This window comes from Thunnus albacares, chromosome 21, assembly GCF_914725855.1.
Source record: "Thunnus albacares chromosome 21, fThuAlb1.1, whole genome shotgun sequence".
In the NCBI taxonomy this organism is placed as follows: Eukaryota; Metazoa; Chordata; class Actinopteri; order Scombriformes; family Scombridae; genus Thunnus; species Thunnus albacares.
In genome coordinates this window covers 21,078,035-21,098,050 of record NC_058126.1, presented here as the reverse complement: position 1 = coordinate 21,098,050, position 20,016 = coordinate 21,078,035, and the positions used below count along the sequence as shown (strand labels likewise).

General features: G+C 39.3%; 1 long non-coding RNA gene across 1 annotated transcript; it reads left to right on the top strand.

Moving 5' to 3' along the window:
• Window positions 1–11,411: 11,411 nt before the first annotated feature.
• LOC122972875 lies at window positions 11,412–18,508 on the top strand. Its single transcript, XR_006399865.1, has 2 exons — window positions 11,412–11,705; window positions 17,731–18,508. It is a non-coding gene; the product is annotated as an uncharacterized LOC122972875 (long non-coding RNA).
• Window positions 18,509–20,016: the final 1,508 nt, after the last annotated feature.

The window sequence follows — 20,016 nt, the reverse complement described above, 5'->3', positions numbered from 1 at the left end:
TTACAGGCATTTACATCAGCAAGGTAGAAAAAAACACCACAAATGAAACGTTCAGAACAGGTTGAAGCCCTGACTTTTGACTTAACTTCAAGTTTTGGAACTTGGAACTTGGAACTTTGTACTCATGTAGCTCTCAAGCTCTTATAGGCTGAGAAATCAACTAATGTGAAATTGACCCTTCATCCCCCTGAAGTCCACTTAGCTGTGTTTCATTCACAAGTTAAGTGAAGTCTGTCAAAATGTAGCTGATATTCACGTGGACTGATATGTAGTATAGCAAAGTAATGTATTTTTATTGTTCTTTACTATTTTACTACTTTACTACTGTTGCAGATATTGTTAGCTGGGCTTGTTACATAGCTGTAGCAGCCTCCAGAAATCGGAAAAAAATATTGTATAAATTTACACAAAAATTGAAAATGTATATTAAATATTTCCAGAGGTATTTGGTATCTGGATTTGAGTGTTACTTATATATTTCATTAATTCTGTTCATTCTAGAGCACTCTACTAAAAGATTTTCCTCCTAAAATATTATTTAATTTGTGATGGCTAATCCATGTTCCAACAATTGAGAAGGACACTGGTTCATGTATCTGAGTCTCCGCCAACTCTAGATCATTAGAGCCAATAATATATGTATATTCAGCAAGACATATGGAATTGGAATAAGCTAATGTTAGATGAGAAAAAAAGTGATACATTTCTTCTAACTAATCCCACCATTGTGGGCATGATGTTTACACTGTAATCTCTGCTAATTAAAGATAATGCCGCATCTGTCTGACATCATAAATGTTGGGTCCATAAAAGCAAAAATTAAGTCATTTGAGGATGTGAATAAAAATTAATTAGCAAAAGATCAGTGGACTTATCAAGAGACAGATAAAGATTTAAAGTGAGCATACTTGTGTTTGTATCATTAATAAACAGGTTTAAGCATGTGGATCAAGGCACACTCTGCACTCCATGAAACCCAGTCAGCTCACATCCAGACTCTTTTAAACAGCATGACCTCATAAACCACAAAAGACCAGTTTTACTGTCCAACAAAAGCAATGAAACTTCCATAAACATTATCAGTGCCTGTTATAGCGGGCTAATAAGAGGCTGTGATAGAAAGCACTTGGAAGGAAGAGAATCATGTAAATGGCTCTCATGCAGCATGCCATTATAAATCTTCATACAACATCATGACTTGATGAGTGACTGAGCCCAACAAATCATGGCATATGGACCGGCAAAGGCTTTAAGGGTTTCTCAGATTTTATGAGTGTAATATTAGATCATTCATCAGGCTCAGAAATGAGAAGGTTATGCCTCTTTGAACGCTGCCCAACATGAAACCTAAAATATTAGGTAACAGTCTCCTGAGCTTGTAGAATATTAAAAGAAGATTTACGTCCCTGATTATGACATTACACATCACTGCTTATGCAATTGCTTTTTCACACATGCATGACTTTATCAATTCCTGGCCGCCCACACATCAAGCTGAGCTCCGAGGATAAACATCGTTTCCTGTGTTTATGAATCATGACTCATCAACTTTACATTTAAGGTCGGCGTCTCAGCATATGGAAGTTGCTTCAACATTAAAGGGCATGTGATGTCATACATTTTAATATTATGTTATGTTAGGTTTTAAAGTCATTAGTATCACTAAAATTTTCCTGTATTATCTTTAGTTGTTGTAGCTACCATTGAGGACAGTGAAGGTCTGTCTTCTGTAATGTCTGTGAAAATTCTCTGTAATTGAAGATTTGAAGAAGAACTGGAGATTTTCTGTAATATTCCTGGAAATTTCAGGGGTTTATAATGACTAAGGAGGAGTTTCAACCCTTGTGTTTTCTTAAAATTGGCTTTACTTGATCATTTCCCCACAGACTGCGTAAAAATTGTTAATAATTACAGAAGCAACCAATTTGATTCAGTTAAAAGCTTTTTTTTCTGACTGTATTAACACCCTATATGTAGAAAAATATTGACTGGTTTGCTTTCCCACTGTCATAAACTGGATTTACACATTTGCTGAAGGTAACAAAATTCCATGACCATAAAGCATTGTTGTTATTCCAAATTATTACTAGTTTTGCATATTATATGGCCTATGGATGAATAGATATATATTATTTTTGTTTGCCAAAAAGTAATTCACAGACTAAGAAATGTACAGTGTGTTATGTGTTATAGTGATGTTACTAATGTTTTGTGTCAACTGCCTTGTTAGACTACTTATCAACAAACTGTTAAAAAAAACTCCAATAACAGAAATCAAAATATTCTTATGGATTTATTTAGGATTTGGGAGAAACTGTGCTGCCTAATAAGTACTGTAAACAACTGGAGTCTCTGAGATCCCAAATAGACCTAATGCATCATTTTCTGTAGTAGACTTCTATAACATGTCCTCAGTTCAAAATCATGTTTATATGCAATTCTGACAAACTTAGAAATGTATTAAGCTGACAAAACAAAAAAGAATGTCTACGAGCTGTTAAAGACAGCCTGGGGTTTCCTGGAGCCCAAACGGAACATTAAGACTGATTCTGATATTTCTTAAGACTGAATATGACTTTGATTTTTAGGCAAAACTAAAGACAGTAAAAAATGAAAGGAATTTGGTCCCCTCCAACTTCTACTGTTGGAATTATAACATATGATCAAAGTATTACTAAAAACCTTGTTATGGCCTTAATATTTATTGTCCTTTTAAATGCAATTATAGATCTATACATAAGTCAATATAACTATTTTGTGATATTGTGACACTTTTTATCTTTCCCCACTGGGTGGCACTGTCTGTCAAATAAAGCTCAACACCAAAGAGAACTGCTGTAGAGCACATTGAAGGGTCATTGCACCACTGTCACACTTTTCCACAATATGTCCTCAAACATGTCAGCTGAGCTCTGAGACTGATCATGTCCCTGTTGATATGTGATGCAGCAAAGGATCCTGACTGTTGTAGTCCCTTTCATTTCATAATTTGGAAAGGTTAGTGGTGCACAGTCAGTTTGTCAGCTTGGAAAATTAATTAGCCCTCAAGGGCCATTTCAGTGCCAGTGCAGTGCCATTCACAGTTGCGCAGACGAGCTCCAGAAGGTTCCGTGTGGATTTGGCTATTTGACGTTCACTGAAGCTTAGAGGTCTGGCCACCATTCAACAGACAGAGAGAGACAGAACATGTGCCTGCACACACTGCATCACCATCAGAATTTTGTGCATAGCTGGACAATAACTACCACGTTCCTCTGCAGAAACAGGCCAGATCTTTTGTCTGTTCTCACTCTAACCCCTTGCATTCTGGCCCTCCTGGACACTTTTCCTTCCCGGCCTCAGATCTCAGCCCAGCTAAATTGATGTGCCCCAGCAGCCATACAAGCAGACAGGTTGTTCTGGAGCAGAGTAGGCCACATGCTGCTGGGAGCATCAGCTTTGAACTTTTACAGTAGCTCCTCTGGAGAGGAAAGAACCTTGTTACAAAAGTGAGGTTTACACTGGGCAGGATTTTTATTAGAGTTTGGTGCAACAACACGCAGGGAGAATGTAATACTATGTGGACTGGGTGTAATATCTAACATGAACAGCGTGAACTTCCAGCTCTGATCGTAATGTGCAAGGGGTTATGTAGCAGACGCTGACAAAACACTGCTCATTCTGTAAAAAAAAAAAAAAAAAAAAAAAAAAAAATCCGCCCAGACACCTGTCCTCAGGCTTCATTTAGCCATTAAAGATTGCTTTCAGGAAGACAAGATAAAAGTAGAAAACAAAAAAAAAATGTCTGTCCAGTTGTTGTTTAACTCATGAATGACATTTGTTTCAATCAGATTGCTGGAAGACATTTACATAGTGAAGGAAATTGCCGGGAAATGTCAAAAAGAATTAGCTGGTTCTGATAGGGCACTGAGAAATGTTGCTTTTTTGTACTCCCTGGCATTTTGAGGCTTGAAAGTCAAATGGATTTCATTGATTTGTCTTCATGCTGGATGTTCTCTGGCTGCTCCACTTGCAATAGTGACTCTCATTGTTGCTTCTGCCAAATGGGCTTTTTGTGACGGCAGAGGGGGGGAAGGCTGTCTGCTTCAGAAGACCTCAAATGGGGGCTGCTTTCATTTTGAGGGGAGCCCTGCCAGTCAAGCCTGCGCAAGTATCACCGAGCATCTCCAAACAGCTAATGAGCTGAATGGTTTTGACTATGGTTCTTTCTAATGATAAAATTCACAGCATCTCATCAGTGGTCTCAGAAGCACCAAAGCTTTAGATCCATTAGGGGGCACTAGATTATAATGAAACACTGGAGCCCAAGGTAGAGGCAGACAAAAACAAGAGATGCCAGTTGATGCGTGCATGATTGAAGTATGCACCTTGTGGTTATGACATGAGAAAAAAAAAAGAAATGTGGCAAAGATGCAGAAACTAAATATCAAAGAAAATATTTCTCGTGCTTCAGTGCTGACCTTCATTTTATTCCTCCTTTGAACTCAATCAGCTGGAGTCTGTTATTCAGAAACGTTTTATATTTGGCACCACTCTCAGTAGAAATATACACCTGAAATAAAAAAGGACCCCTGCTGTTTAGCTGTAGTGATATTTGAAAAGGCTATAAATTTTCCCCAACAACAACGTCCATTCAACCCCCTGTATGAAACAAAATGATATTCACCAGGGATTCGTAAAACACCAGATTTTCTCCTTCACACTTCATTATGCCTCCTACTGAAATCACAGTGTTGCTTATAAAATATATATCTTGGCTAATGCATGCTTTGCTATAATTTGTCCAAATTGATACTTGGCAGATTTGGGCAGGTTTTAAGATTTTAAGGAAAACGAGCTGAATTTTCTGAAGAGAGAAAAAAAAAAAAGAAACACCCTACAGCCCTGACTGGAAGTTATTCTGTTGCCTGGAAAGCAGTTATTTGAATAATCAGGTTGCTCCACAGAAAAAAAGGAAAATGCCTCTAACGAGAGGAAGGAGATGTGATCTGGAGCACAATCCTCAGGTAGGATTTGACCCAATTGTCTGTGATGCATCTCCATTTAAATGCTATCTGACGTCTTTCTGTTTTACACCACGACTATTAAAGTGGGATGAGGTCTGTGAGTAAATGTCTTCGCCGGACGTCTCATCATTATTCCTACGTTTATTAAATTAGGATGATTTATGGCTGGTTTGTATGGAGCACAGTATATTACCTAAATGACTATTTAACTGAACACAGGAATTTCATTAACTTCTGACCTCCCAAGTACAGACTGTATTGCATCAGTGCAGCCAGAGGGAGGTTACTCCTGGACTTCAGTACAACTTCCTCTTATGGTTTGTGTGGTGGAATATTCTATACATTATTGTTGTTTGTAATATTTAAATATGTGTGTACTCGTCCCATTTTCATGTGTGGGGGGGCTACCTAAAATAAAAGATAGGGGTCGTGATATTCTATGTTTTTGTTAATGTTAATAAATCCCAAAAGAAGACCAAACCCAACAAGGTGTTAGTCTGTCTCTCAATAATTTCTGATTTCCCCAGCCTGTGTCTCAGCCTCAATCCCATTGGTTCCTACTGAAAATCTTTAAAAGTGAATATACTGTTTTTTTTTAGCAAATATTACTCAAAAAGGAGTTTACTTGGGACTATTTTCAGTTGTGGAATAGGTGCACCAGTGAGTATTTATGGCAGCAGGATGATGTATGTGGTCCAAAATGTTGGACTACATCTAAGACATACCCAAACCCAATGTGCATGAATTAATTTTCAAAAAAAGTGTGGGCCTGAGTGCAGCCAGATCTGATCCGAATAGACTCAAGGATAATTAGAGTCTGTTCGGGTTGACCGCATTTTGGTCTGACAGAGAAAGAGCACCAACTCAATTAACAAGCAGCTGTGATCAAAAAGACCACTAATATAACAAATAATGTCCTGAGAACAGATGTAAAATCATAGAAACTAATTCCAAAAATAATTTATATGCTTCAAAGGCTGATTGATTTATAGAGATAATTAAAAGACTTGTTTTAACCTCCTGCACCAACACGAAAACATACTATAGATAGACAGAACAAAATCATTTTCTAACTAATTTAATACAGTATGTAAATCAAATTCCCAAAAGTAAGTGCCATTAATAGCATACATTTTCTTTTACATAGGTCACTGATTTCCTAAAATATTTTCTCCAATGCTAATTAATGATGTATCATGTGATCAGAGCTGATTCTGAACATGCTCGGATCATTCAAATTGGATAGACATACAGACTCAAAACCTATGGCAGTAGAACAAGTCCTCAACAAGCATAATTTAGATGGGTTGGGTCTTGATTCCTCAGAACCGAGTGGAGCCATGAAGATTTCTAGTACTGACTCAAAATAAACTACAGTGGCCGTGTACATGGTATGAGGGAACACCATTGTGGCTCAATAATGTGTTTGTTATAGTTTTGGCTCTATGGCACATAGGATACACAGGCAACACTTGTTAGTAGAGCTGATTCATTGTTGATTTTGGGCTTTTAATGCAGTTATCCTTTAAAATAAGAAGAAGACCTGATTATTCAACCCTTGTAATGAATTTGGATGTACAATTTCAAGGATTTGTTACATTGTTGGGCTGCCACACTGCTTTGAAGACAGGGACCCACCATATTTGAGGTGTTATTTTTAAAAATGACCACAGTGATTGAAAACACAAGATTCTAATCTTTCAGTATACATATTACATAATGATATTCAAGGAACTACAATATAGATTTTTTTTACATTGATAGATTAGCATTTACAATTTAATATTAGGATGAAAATATTACTGTATGACTAAATACAAAAACATGTGTATCTCTACCAATGTCTACAATGTATATTCCAGCCTATTGGTTGGATTTGGAGAAAAATGTCCCTGGATGCTTTGTGACACAAAGGGGTATTGATTTATGGCACAAAACAAGAAGAGGATGCTGTTTTTCCAGCTTCAATTGAGTAGGTATTACCATACAATCTTGTGCAAAAAAGTGTATTATTATTATTATTATATCCCATATTTTGAAACAAACAACACACAAACAAACACAGGAATAAAATAAAGGTTACCAACCATTTTGACCACTGTTTCATTTTGTTTACAAAGATTGTATTGATTTATTGATGTTTACAGATGTTACATGTAGCACATGCAACTCCACAATTATGCATACATGTCTGGAACACATGAGAAAGAAAATTAAATAGCATACAGTGCAGCAACACACACGAAGCAATATGTTATGGTTATGGATATGTATTGGTGTTCTGTACCTCTGTGACTTTCCTCAGAAGTCTGTCTGGACGGGAGCTGCAGATTCATAAGATGAATATAAAGAACTGCACATGCTGAGATGCATACATGAATGAGAATGTTCCCCACACCGACCGTACATAATCAACCAGCCATGTTCCTTGATTGTTCTCAGCAGAGCCTCCGCTGAATTCAAAGTGTCCTTTTAAAATCCATGGAATTCACCTGGGACTGGAAGGTGGATGTGGGGGTGGGGTGGGGGGATTCCAGCCCACATTACCTGGAGAGTCATTTTTCAGCCAGGCTGTGTGAGATTTGGTTAAGCCTGCCCGTGTCTCCCTATGTGCCCTGAGGTCATGTCAGATGGACAGGGCGGCTAGATATGTAAAACTATTCCACAGATCCAGGGCCTGGGGTGAAAGGAGAAGGGTCAGGCATGAACTCGCCTCCTCTCTCAGGGTGACACAAGTCTGCAAATGGCATTAGCTCAGAATATGTATCACTATTGCCCTTTTCTTTACCCATGTGGAGGTTAGGCTGCAGCTCAATCCAAGACCAATGTGAGGTGCATTAATTATGTGCTCTGACACCTGACTGAATATGAACTATGTGGGCTATATGTGCATTAAATATGTATTTGTGTGCTGTATGTACACATGACTTTGCCTGTATCCATGACTTCAGACTTTTTTCTTCCTCCAGCCTTCAGCTCCCTCCACCCCACTGTGCGAGTTGACAGGGCTGTTCATTCCACTCGGGGTGATGATGTAGACGTCATGAATTGTATTGGCAGCTGCCAATGTCGATACTGCATTATGGAATGATTCACACAGTATCTTAATCTAATTTACAAGGCTCCCTGCTTCCTGGGCAGCCAGGATGCTGCAGGGTCGGCCAAAGTCGAGGAAACAAAGTAAATATAACGGACAGGATGCCCTTCTGCTGGTCATGGGGGAAAGGTATCCAGCACAGACAGTATAGAGGAGTGATGGTGTGATTTAAATTAAAAAATACTGGTCACATATACTGTAACATGAATACAGACTTTATTTTGCTTAGAATGCAGCATATCTCGTGAATCCAATATTCAACAGTCACACAACCCTGCATACCCATGAAGCTGAGTGATCTGCTGCACATGCTTAGAAGAAGTAGTCTGCCATTGTAGCACATGTACAAAGGGCTGAGACATGGCTTTAACAACCATATTGTGCTGCTCCTGCTGGCGCTGCGGTGTGCTGTGCATCAATCCCATGCAAATTGCACCACTCTCTTTTGAAACACTCCCCACCTCATACATATACACACATAAACACACACAGCAGCACTTCCCCCAGCATCTTTTTTTACGTGATATCATTAGCCATAAGCAATTGCCTGACAGGCAAAAGGCAGAGCGCCAATTTTTTTTTTTTTTTTAGCTGCACATAAATCTAAAGACCACATATGCTGCTGTCTTTTAGGCAATTGTTTGCCCAAACATGTCTCTTGTTCTCTGTGACTGCATGGCTTGAATCAATTAGTACAAGAGTGTTTCAGCTGCGGTATGTCGTCCTTCCTCTTGTTTTAAGATAACTAGGAAGTGTTTAATTCTGGATCACTTTTCAGTCGTGTAACATAAAGGAGTTGACAGGCAGGCTGTTTAATGGCTGTTATTTACAGGTATGGTATGGTGGATAGTTTAGTATGCAGGCCACCGCATCTGTAAAAATACAATTTCCTTTCAACAACAGGTTGATTTCCTCTTCAGGGGGCCAGTGTTGGAATGGCAGAAAAGCCAATGCTGAGTGATAAGGTTAGCTCTCTGAGGCATTTAAATTGAGCACTGTGTCCAAAGTGACATCAAGTGTCTTATCCAACACATCTTCATAATTAAATAGGTTGGTTGTACCATACACTCCAGGACAACCCATAGAAGTGTTTTCTAATATGCCATCATGCGCTCCAAAATGACCCATTGGAGTGTTTTCTAACATACTGCCTCTATCGACAGCTTTACAAAACCGTTACAAATCACTGTTAAAAAATAATGATGTATTATGGTTTGACAATGCTGTGGTTAAGGTCTAGTTTCAGCACAAAAACCGCTTGGTTAGGGTTAGGGAAAGATCACGGTTTGGTTTTAAATTATCACGTGAAAAGTGGTGTGGATTAAAGTTACTACTTCCTCAAAGTTTGGCAACCTTCCTCATGGCAACAGTAAAAACGATGACAATCATAGTTATGGTTTTTAAAAAACTGTGCCGACTCGCAGTAGCCATCTACCCAACCTGCCAACTCCAGATATGGAAATTTGTCACTTAGACATCATCTGAACTGCGTCACTTTTGCAGGTCATAATTTGTAACGTCTGTCACCCAAACTTAACTGTAGGTCGTTTTTGGCTACTGAATTTGTTGTTGTTGTATTAGAATGCTCACACGCATGGACACACTTATGGGCATTTATACAGAGGGACATGTTGCATCTCTCATCACAACTTCACTCTGTTGTTTAAAGAGCAGTTTTATCTTTATTTAGCCAGTCAGCGCTTGAGAGCACATGGAGAGACACCAGAGAGCGGATGGTGGAGGGATTTGATCCCCGGCCACCAGGGTTACATGTGATTACAGAAGCGAGTATCTTAATGAATACACCATCTTTGGGCTGTTCACAGCTTCTCTCTACGGTGCAGAAAATTCTCAGAGCGCAGTGTAACTAATTATTGCTCCATCTCTCTGCTTCTCTGGAGCATCACGGGGTTTGATTGCTTTGCTGAGGGGAAATTTAAGTGGAATTATTGAGGGAGGTGAGTGAGTTATTACCTCCCATTTCCATGAATCAACCAGCTGGTCCTTGTAATCAAACCAGCAACCTTACAATGACAAATCTGTATCTGTGCTATGTTGCAGATTTGATGGGAAAGATAAAATAGATAACCAATTCTCTCTCTTATACTTTGTTTAGTGGAACCTTGAAATACTAGGAAATAGTCTTTTAAGCAGGAAAACATTAACAGTATAAAAAACAATAGGTCAATAATTGACTTGAAATTGGTTTGACACATACTGCAAATATGTAGCTTGTCACTTAAAGCAAGACTTTTGCTGAACAGCGGCCTATGTGGTCACAAGTGACAATTATGGGATAATGGTGAGTGCCAAAACATAATGTAACAGTATCACAGGTAGAGAAGAGCTATAAAGTCAGAAAACTGATTCATTTAGGCTGATGTCAGTTGCTCTTTCATATCTAGCTAAAGTTTGTTAACATTAGCTAATTACCATAAGCTACTGGTCATACCAGACTAAGTAAGACTGAAACGTAGCAGCAACTGAGTTTTATTGCTTATAAATTGGGCTTTTCATTTTCAACAAGAAAAAATGTATTTCTTCTTTCAAACGTTACATAGTTTGCCTTTACCCTAACTGTCTGTTTATTTTTAGCCATACTAGAAGCATGGCTCTAAAGATGGTAATGTCTGTCAGCCAGTCAGTCCACCATTTTGGATGAATTACCATGAAATTTTGTACAGACAATCATGGGCCCCACAGGATGATTAATATGGACTTTAGTAATCCTCTGACTTTTTCTATTGTGCCACCAGCAGACTGATTTTTTGTTTTGTAGTGAAATGTCTTAACAACTATCGGATGAATTGGCATGAAATTTGGCAAGGACAAATTGTCTTTATCAAAGATGAGTTGTAACAACTTTGATGATCTCCTTGTCCTGTAGCGCCACCATCTGCTGAACTTCCCTATTTGCATGCTAACATGCTAAACTAAGACATAGGTAAAAAGTATACCGGCTAAACATCGGTATGCTAGCATTATCATTGTGAGCATGTTAGCATGCTGATGTTAGCATTTAGCTAGTTTTATCAAAAATAAATAAATACTAAAGAGATTTGAAAATTAAAAATCAGAAAGAAAAGCATCCAAAAGACTGAAATAATTAGGACATTGCACTACTATCCTAATTTTTGTTGTTTTCTTGTTTGGTGTTCTGATTTTTTATTTATTTTTTGGTTGTTTTATTCCTGTAAATTACATCCAGTCTAAAACTATTTCCGTGCTGACACTCAGCTGAAATGGTTTTGACATGAGAAGTGGAGAACCCAGCAACGTCATAGTGTCCAGGTTATATTTGGGTCAGTTCAGTGCTCTGGCACTGAGGTGTGACATACCCACATTGTGCCAGAACTGGCACACTGCTGTGAGCACCTCAGCTTGCTTTCTGCTACCAAGACTTTCAGTCCAAGTCTGAAGTACGACTCACCCGTATGGAAAATCACTTCCTCTATAACCCCCACTGCCTCTCCCCTCTCTTTCTCCTCCTCGGTTAATGTGTTGACATGGCCCTCAGAGTCACCTGAGGGGAAAAACAGAATCTCCTGAGTCATTGCTCCAGTTCTTCTTCCAGAAGTATGACAACAGGCCAAGACGTCAAGGTTTGGCATTTTCCCCATTTCTAGCTCAGTCTGTCTAACATGCTGGAAGGTAAATTCCATCAGAAGGGTATGATCATCAAAGTGGTCATTCTCTAAATGCTACGTTTCCTTAATCATGTGTGCAAGGTTTATTTATGAATGTGCTGAATTCTGCCTCTAGCCCAGCTAACTCTAATGACATGGTACACAGTGACATAAATCTAAAGGCGTTGGCAGTCAGTGTTGTATTTCTCCTTATGCCTGATATGAAGTATTATGTGGGGATCTAATTGAAAATGGAAATGAATCACATGGAAAAAGTGAAAATGAAATTAAAGTGAGGGAGGTAAGCGCTGGCGCTTCCCCGAGGACGGCGAACCACAAGGCATCGGCCTTAGTTACATAACTGTTTTCCCTCTGCTCCCTTGGCAAAGAAATGAAAACACACATACACATTCACACACACAAACACAGACCAAAAGCAATTAGGACTGAGGAAATAACAGGGAGTATGAGTCTTGGGTCTGGTGTTTCCACCAGAGCTAGCTTCTCTTCAACTGGAACTACGGCACCAGAATAACACTGAGTCAGTGGAGTGTCCCTCAGAGGGCGGTTAGGCTGCTACTAACCATTTATTTAGGCCATGATGGGCCTAAAACCACACTGGAAAGCGTGTCTATTTTCTTTGTGTGTTCTTGTACACTACATGCATACTTATAAGTACAGAGTAAGAAAATTGAGATTCTGCCATTCGCTTACTGCATACTCACTTTTGCAGAGCGGTTATTAGAGTGGAGTCTTGGGGTTTAGGGTTATAATATTTGGATTAGGTTGAACCTGTTTAACCCCTTGGACAATTCTGTGGGATCATCAAACAAACTCATGTGTGAAGACAAACACTGTTAAACACAGAACTTCAGTTTAAAGGTTTCCAAAGATATCTCATGCTGAATTTAGGAGAAATGCCTGTTTAAATGATACACAATAATAATTTGAATTTTCCACTTTGTGTAATGGCCCAGACATTAAAAAAATGGTTCCTTGGATTTGAATACAATATTTTACACTAGCACTAAACAATCCCAGACAGAATATATGAGGTGCGTAATGTTGAACACTATGGAAAAAATGTTTTATTTCAGTTTCAGGCAACTTCATGTTTGTTTTTAGTGTGAGTATCTAACCAGGAGTCTTTAGGTGGAAAGTGCAATATTGGGCACATCAGCGTTGAAGGGATAAATGTTAGGTGTAAAATTATGGAATACACATCATCTAATAAAGCATGTGTATGTGTGCGTGCGTGTGTGCGTGCATGTGTGTGTGTGTGCCCTTGGCTAATGGACAGTCCCTCTGATTCACAGGTCTAGTCACTCTTTAGCACGTCCTGTCCCCCCTCACCCACCCACCATCCACGCACTCACCCTCCAACCCCCCTCTCATCCTCCTCCCCTTCATCCTCAGCCTCTGACTCACAGTGCCAGTATCCTGTGACACTTTCAGGATGATCACACAACCACCACCACAACCTCCCTCTCTCTCTTTCTTTCTCTTTCTCTCTCTCTCTCTCACACACACACACAATCTCTCCTCACAGACTTGCCCAGTGTTAAGTCCCTGGCTTAGTCAGCCTCTGAGCAGAGCCCAAGCCCTGCTGGGAAAGAGAGGCCAGGCAAGCCCCAACAGAATGCTAATGATGTCATTAACCTCTGGACTCCGGGGTCGGGGGGAAAAGTGGCTCTGAAAGGCAAAGATCACGTCACTCTTCCACTTACTCATTACATATTTACTATTAGACATGCATGCAGGTGCCCCAGAAAAATAGGCTTGCGTGGAAATGATAAAATAAGCCTTTTTATTGCATTAATACATAACGACTACACTGATAGTTGTGTTTTTTTGGACAGTAAATCTTTTGATTGCAGTCACACAGGGTAGAATGGCTTTCGCAGACAGACAATAATTTTGAACCTTAAATGTGAATAAAAAACATGAATACATGAGCAAAATACATTTCTAATAATTAAAAATACATTATCAGAGTGAAAAGAGTTCAAGCTTTTGCAATAAAATTCATACATAGGGGAAAGGGATCAACTACTACATTGCTGTAGGCTATCTTGCCCTTCTCCCAGATGGCTTTAAAAACTGCCAGAGGGTCTTAGATGGAGCCGATGGCATGGTGTGTTTGTGTCACGCAAGACAGCTTGACAGAGTTCTGACGTGCTTGGTAGATAAAAACATCTCTGTGTGAACCTGCAACATTTATATGCATGGGTGTAATAGTGTAGTTTCCAATATTTTTAGAAAATTTTGAACTGTAACCAAAAGATAATGAGCTTTGCACTGTGTTTGTGCGCATGCGGCTCTATGGATGTGCACTGTCAGATGAATATGACAGGTTTTGACATGCCGACTGGGAACTATATCGACAGCAGACAGTGCACTTACACATAAATCAACCTTCAGGACTATTCTAGGGGGTTTTGGCACTATGCAGAGAAATTTCAGCTGGTAGGTTTCCACCCCCACAGTCCCACTGAGTGTATCGGTCCTCCAGTATATCCACTCTCTCGGGACATTTCCCATGGAGGGATACAAGCTCAGTGGTCAGAGAGGATCGGGGGTGGGGGGGGTCACCCACTGCACATTAGGCGAACATCTTATAGGGTCAGCTGGCCGGATGAACATCTGTCCAGTGTGGTTTACAAAGCTCATATGAACACGCACATACACATATGGAAGAAGCACATGCACCTGTGAAGTTACATGTACAACTGCACATTGTGCTAACATGCAAACAGCATGTGGATGAACCTAAGACACACACATGCATACTCACTAACACTCAAACACACATACACAGGAACACAGCAGGAGGAAGAGGAAGTGGCTGCCAAGGAGGTGGGAGATGAGTGGGCACTAAGCAAACAACACTTAGAGCAGGAAGTCCCTATAGGAAGGTTTGCTTAGAGGAAGGAAGTGTGTGTGTGTGCATGAACATGTGCAGAGGAGGTGTGGATATAACACCATGGGTCCAGCTGACTTTGAAACCACAACACAGTAGAGTAGAGTCCTTTTTTTTTGCCCTGTATCCATATCAGAAGCAGCACATGTCCTTTACAGGGTGAAAGCCGGTCAAGGGAAACATCTGGTTTCTTTCAGCTCCACTAACTTTGCCCAGGTTATAAAAATTACAGCAAGCCACTTTGTTAATAAAAGTCTTAAATTGTAGTCATTTTCAAATGCAAATCCATACGTGGGGCTTTTAATATGTCGCCACTTTGAAAAGCTCAATTATATCATGGGCAAGGGCACTGATAAGCCAAGGTAAGACTGAATACAGCGAGGTGAAAAAGTCTATTATGGAAGAGCCACCTCAATATAGTTTTTATTTCACCTTTCTCCCTTTCTGCCTCAGAGCATGTCGGGCAAGAGCGTTACATCATTTTTTCATTCACTTTTTATTTAAGGCTCTTTAGAAATATATCAATAGACATTGTGACTTTCGCTCAGCTCAAACCAAAATAATTAACATTTTTTTCCAAATAGAAATTGGCAAGTGATGACTCAGCTGTCAAGGATGTGAGTCCTTTGTAAAAATGTCTTTAAATTTTATATCTTAGAAATTGTCTGCTTTAAATGATTCAGTTCATGTTTAAGTATATGAATGCAAACCCTGCTCTGCGCTGTGGTACAGCGGTTCCCAGCTTTTTATGTCTGATGTACCCCTACATCCTTGTCAGATGAGCTTGAGTACCCGTTCATCCACCCCATCCATCATGTTCCGAATGCTTTCATTTCAAGTGATGTCAAAGTGGATGTTGAATAACACTACATACAGGTGGATATTTTGCAATATTTTTTTTTTTTCATACCATTGAACTGTCAATGTTTAGGTTGGTTTGGTCAGGTTTGCATTTGTATCACTACTTGAAGTGGCAGAAGCTGAACCTTTCAACCATTTACATGCATAACTGTGTATCCATTACTTTTACTCATTTATTCCAACTGTTTATTTTTGGCTATTTTGAAATTACTTTTATTTAACTATTTAAACAATTTAACTAACAATAATTTCAACTTTTTATCCACTGCTTTTAGCTGACTGTTGGGTTTATCCATTCATTTTGGCTAATTATTTTTATTGCGTATCCATACTTTTAGTTAATTATTTCAACTGCTTATTTTTAGCTATTTAAACTGTTATGAATTACTTTTATGTAACTATTTAAACCATTTATCCATGATATCAGCATCACACCAATTTATAATATTTATGGATGAATAAATATATGTGGATACAGTTTGTTAATTTTAAAAAATCATATTTTTTATATTTCCAAATTAGTTTTTCCAAGTACCCAATGGCAACTATAGAAGCACATCCCCCATGTTGGGAATCAGTGTTGTAGTATATGTGTTTCTGTATTTCTTATTGTCAGCCAATACCCCTCTCCATGCTGCTTCTCCACTCCCCCTCTCTCCTCTCCATCTTTCACTGAAGTGAGATATTGTGTTTCAGGCAGGCCATTTCTCACTGTCAGTAATGCACATCAAATCCCACAAGTAGGAGGGCTAAAAGGTTTGATCGGCTATAATGCCTTTACCTACACTAAAGGCTTAAGAGAGGAAATCACATTCAAAGTTGCCCCGTCTCTGCACCGCACATCTGGGTCTCCACTGGCTTTCAGCTGCGGATGGAAATCTTGTGGTTCATAAGGCCTCAAATAGAATCCAGAGCTCCTAATCCATCTTGATCTCATTTACACACAAGTGGCAAGTTTTGACTAATATTTTCCTTGATATTTTGCCACGGCAGAATAAGAAATAGCTCAAAGAGGTCCAGTCTGGGTCTGGTCGAGGGTTATTTTGAGAGTCTGACTGCGTGTATGTCCCAGGACCAATCTTGGTATGATTGGGTGGTAAATTTGGTATAATGCTTTCTTTTCCGTGGTGTAAAAGCTGAGGAATGCGCTGCGGTGACATGAGCGGTAGTTTCCAACTCCTCTACGTCTTCCTGCATGAGCGTATCCTCAGATGACCTTCCTTGCCTGTAGGTTTCATTAAAGATGCAGTTAAAGTGAAGACATATTTTCACCTAGGGGCAACTTTTTTATATTAATCCCAACTTCTTTCTAAGAGTAGAGTGCTCTCTTTAGGGCAAAAGATTATTTGAAATGTTAAATATGTAGATTAATAAATCCAGACGGTTGACATACTTTAGGTTCGGGCCGTCTCACTTCAGAAGACGGACGACTATCTTGCATTAAATGGTTACAAACAGCCTGTCTGCTTCCCTGACTGAGTGCTGCTGTGGGAGAAGTAACACGCAACATCTTCTTACTTCATTTCAACAGGCAGACGTTCATGTCTTCCATGCACCGCTGCCAGCTGTACAGCTTCTCCTCCTTGCCTCTTGAGCTCCTCTCACAGCTTCAAAGCCTCTGTCCAACCCAGCTAGAGTGCACTAGATGGCACTGTTTACAACAGCACCATCTGAGCCGAGCAGCGAGCAAACACCGTCTCACAATTACTGATTTACAATCCTTTTACTAATCTAATAAATTAGATTGCGCATTATACAGTTTGTAATTACACAACCACAATAAACACAGTTAACAATGCACATCAGCTCCGATTTCCACAGCTGTTACTGCATTAGATGAGGGAAGATATGAAACAAGATATCAGATATGGCAATCAATGTGAAACAAGGAGATTATAAGATCAGTCACTTTTTTTTTTTCTTTTTTTTTTTTTTTTTTAATGGCTCATAATGTCATTAAATCTGACTGCCATTATTTGCAAATACATTTAGCCGGTCCACAAGGGCTGTTTAATGAAAAGTGTAGTCTTATCACGTGCTGATAGTATTTGTATAAGCTAGATTTTTTACAGCTTTGATGCATCCTTCTTTATCACTACCTGTCTGTTCATCGCATCCTCACTTTTTTAGCCTCTTTGTTGCTCTTTTGTTTGTCTGCAACTTTCTGTCTGTCTGTCTGTTTATCTGCCTCCTTATATTTCTGGATCTCTTTGTGTCTAGGCCTTTGGGCAGATTTCTGACAGGGGTTGCTCTGGTTGAGCCTTCCTCAGGCATCAAAAGGCAAAGAGAGAGACAGGCTCTGTCACATTATGCAGGCCCTCCTCTCCTGGCTTTGATTGAGAGTAGTGATCCAAAACTGATGCAGAGAGGAGCTGGAGCTCACCTCTTGTCAACGGCGGATGTTCTCCGCAGGCAGACAGGCAAGCGGCAATGACAATGTTGGATACGCTTCGTGGGCTCTGACAACCCCCTTCACACTTTGACACACTTGGTGATATCTCACTCAATGTTTGCTATTGTCTTAAAAAGGTATCGATTGTAAGACAGTTGCAGATAGGATTCAGATGTGTGTTAAATATTGGCTGCATGTAGATTCCTTACATTTCTCCTCAGCTGGGTTGGTTGGTTTTGAAGAATGTGAAAATATCTGCTTTACTTTTAGCTTAACACATTTTTTTTTTTAGTTTGTCCAATTAAACCAAATTGTGTTCTGTGTGTAGCATTGCAACTCATGTGTGCAGTTTCTTCATTTTGGAGTTCAAAGCATTCAGAACTGCAATATATTCCCCAGATCTGCATATATTTTATAGGATTTTTTTCTACCACTGACATCTGTGGCATTTTAGAGACCACCTGTATATTGTGTAGAAATGAAACTATTTTCTTTAAATTTTATTCCGTTGTAATTTCAGTTTAACAGAGAATTAACAAGATGTCAAATAAAAGTCATTGCATATGTAAGTCTGGCTCTTCCAATTAAAAAGGTTTGGATCCTGAAGGTGTTGCGCAATTCTTTTTCTTTCATAAAGGACAACGCAATCTTTCAGCTGAGGCTGAAACATGAAAATCACAAAAATTGTAGTAACAAGAATTTTAAAACATCAAAAGACACAATTAGATGACAACAGAAAAAATAGGTGAACTTGCCCTGAATACTTTCCAGTGAATTTCCAATATCTCCTTTAAAATTCCTTCTCATATGTACACACACATATACATATATATATATATATATATATATATATATATATATATATATATATATATATATATGTATGTATATATATACATGCACTACACACCACAGTCACATTTGTTGCATTTTAGCCAGTTACCCTGAGATGACCTTCATCTTTTCATAGTCTGGTGAATATTTGATATCCGATTTGACGGGACGTCCCAATGAGCCCCCACCATTTCCACTTCCTGCCAGACCAATAAAAGTGTGTATTTATCCTGCAGGGAACAGCTCTGAGACTCATTTATAGCAGCTTCACCACGCATCATGAACCCAGGGTCACATATTCATAAACTGGCCATCTGCGTGAAATATGCATTACTTAAGAGATGTTGCATCGGGCTATGCGCAGCGGCCGCAAGGTGTCATTCACATGTGTCAAGCCCTCCCACTTACATGTAACATGCTGCTATGGAGATGGTCTGATTGGCACGTCTCTCAGCTCCAAAGAGCCAGTAAACTGAATTTTTTTCTTTCTGTTAAATAAGTGGACTGTGTCGTAGGCTCAGAGCCGGCATGTCCTCGAGTGGCAGCTGGGATCTTTTAGATCTCAAGCAGAAGCAGCGCTCAAGACTTTTCCAGCATTAAAGTTGACATTTTTTATTAAAAGAACATGTTTTTTTTTCTCTTTTTAACAAAAGTTTTCTCCATAGCTTCTGTTTCGCAGTCCTTGTGGTTTCTCCATCTGTGGCCCCTGCATGGCTATGCTGCAAGTGCTTTTGTCTGCACTTTTCTTTCTGATGATTCTTAACTACAGCACATGTTGAGATCATTAATTTCAAACCCTGCCAAAACCACTTCCCACACATGCATGGCATTCATTCCTCCCTTCTCTCTGTCTCACTCTTTTCCCTTCTCAAACGTACACACTATGCTCTCTACATCGCTCCGGCTGTCTGTGAAGCAAGAGTAATCCTGTTCTCTTTTCAATGAATCAAAATCACCATGTGGCTTTGTTACAGTACGCACAAGCTGGTGCTGAGAATAAAAAAGTGTAGCTCGCACAGGTTTGTGTATAAAAAAAAAGAAAGAAAAGAATAAAAACGAAGGGGTAAGGATATATGCAGGCAGCATTGGCAGAATTCCCTCATACCTCCCTTGTTACACCTAACATCGCGAAACCTGCACCGTTTCAAAGCAGTGGTGGATATGAAATATTCAACAGCCGTATTACTATTACAACATACAGAGAGAAACCGTGCATGCTCTCCCTGCACACTTTTAATTTTGAAAACTTGATGATTATTGGTTCAAATAGGACTCCAGCT